Below are 2,075 nucleotides of genomic sequence, written 5' to 3' on the forward strand. Positions count from 1 at the left end.
AAAAAAAAAAAAAGGACTTAGTGTGGTGGCTCACGCCTGTAATCCCAGCACTTTGGGAGGCCAAGGAAGATGGATTACTTGAGGTCAGGCGTTCGACACCAGCCTGGGTGTCGAATGCCATTTGTACTAAAAATACAAAAATTAGCTGGGTGTGGTGGCACGTGCCTGTAGTCCTAGCTACTCAGGAGGCTAAGGCACAGGAATTGTTGCAGTGAGCTGAAATCTCACCATTGCACTCCAGCCTGGTGACAGAGCAAGACTCCATCTCAAAAAGAACTCGTTATCTCTCGTTGGCCCTGCCTAGAGCACAGGACAATTCTGTGCTAGTCATTGTGTTGGGGTAGGGGCTTGGAGAAAACTTCTGATTGGTCAGACCTGGGTCACATGCTCATACCTGGAGCCAAGAAGTGGGGTCAGCCCCACCCAGAGCCCATATTGACAAAGACCTGTTATCAGGAGAGGGGGTAAGGGGAGAGACACCAGGCAGGCAGGAATGGCAGGTGTGCACTGCCCAGAGACAGTGATGGTACCTGTCCCCACCTCTGCCCAGGCCTGGCGTGTCTACAGGCTCTGTTAGACATTCATATTGTTATTGTTCCTCACCTGGTGCCTGGTGAGACATTGGCAGCTGCCAATCCAAAGAGACAGCCAGCAGACACTGCCAAGGGTCAGTTCCAGCCATGGTGCTACCGAGGGGTGCGGTGTGTCAGGCCCTGGGTGCCAGAGCGCATCCACCTGTGTCTTAGTCTGTTTTGTGCATCTTTGACAGAGTACATGAGATCGGATAACTGATAACAGAAATACATTTCTCACAGTTCTGGGGGCTGCAGGTTCAAGATCCAGGCACTGGCAGGATAGGGCCTGGTCTTTCTGCTTCCATGATGGTGCCTTGAACCCTGTGACCTCTGGAGGACAGGAACGCCATGTCCAAACACAGCAGAAGAGCGGAAGAGAGAGAGAACCCACTCCCACAAGCCCTTTCTATAGCAGCATTCATCCATTCATGAGGGCTCTGCCCTAAGCTCCTCCCACCAGGCCCCACCTCCCAACAGTGGCATTGGGGGTTAAGTTTCCAACACATGACTTTTGGGGGAACCCACATCCAGACCATAGCAGCCTCCGAACCACCATATCCACCAGACGTTTTGCTGGATGGCCATGAACTGGGTGGCTCCAGGGAACTCGGGAGACCCTCAGAGGATCAGCTTGATGGGCGCATGGGAGCTTCCAGGCTGAAGGCTCCTCTGAGCTCAGCTCTCACAGCTGCCAGAAGGTGGATTTCATGAGCACAGCTCAGGGACCCCTCCCGTGTGGCACTGCAGTGGCAGTGAAGAATGCCAGCCCAGCCGGTGGATCTCCCTACCTCAAGCCAGGAGCACCGCGGTGCATGTGCCAGCCTGGTCTAGCGGGAGTCATAGGCCTCTCTGCATCTATTTCAAGGTTGTGGATTTCAGGGCTTTTTTTTTTTTTTTTTTTAAACCACCCTGCAAAGTAGGTCACCTGCTCCTCTTCCAGCTGCCTTTAAGATTCTTTGGAACAAGGCAGTTACTGTCCTTTGATTCTGAGGACATCTGCCTTTCTGGCCCTGAGGACCGCTAAGGGGGGCCAGGCAGGTCTGTGGAGGACACTGGCAGCCGTGTGGTCTGGGTCAGGTAGAAGCGAGGGGAGGGAACAGAGAGAGTGGGAGGAGGGGAGAGGAGATGAGGTGGAAAGGGCCAAGCAGTCGGAGCCCCTGTGTTGGGTCCCATCCTGGTTCAAGACTCTGAGCTGGTAAGTTTCAGACCATTTTAACGGGTATTCACTCGAATTTTAAAATAGACCATCCCCAGCCAGGCGCAGTGGCTCACTCCTGTAATCCCAGCACTTTGGGAGGCCGAGGCAGGTGGATCACCTGAGGTCAGGAGTTCAAGACCAGCCTGGCCAGCATGGTGAAACTCTTTCTCTACTAAAAATACAAAAATTAGCCAGAACCCGCTTGAACCCAGGAGGCAGAGGTTGCAGTGAGCCAAGATCGTGCCACTGTACTCCAGCCTGGGTGACAGAGCAAGATTCTGTCTCAAAAAAAAAAAAAAAAA

The 2,075-nt window shown here is 53.2% G+C and overlaps 1 protein-coding gene across 1 annotated transcript in view; it reads left to right on the plus strand.

The window, feature by feature from the left end:
- Positions 1–2,075, plus strand: part of SIPA1L3 (signal-induced proliferation-associated 1 like 3) — a 381,648-nt gene that overhangs the window by 299,910 nt on the left and 79,663 nt on the right. The window lies entirely within an intron of this gene.

This window comes from Mandrillus leucophaeus, unplaced genomic scaffold, assembly GCF_000951045.1.
Source record: "Mandrillus leucophaeus isolate KB7577 unplaced genomic scaffold, Mleu.le_1.0 Scaffold137, whole genome shotgun sequence".
Taxonomy (NCBI): Eukaryota; Metazoa; Chordata; class Mammalia; order Primates; family Cercopithecidae; genus Mandrillus; species Mandrillus leucophaeus.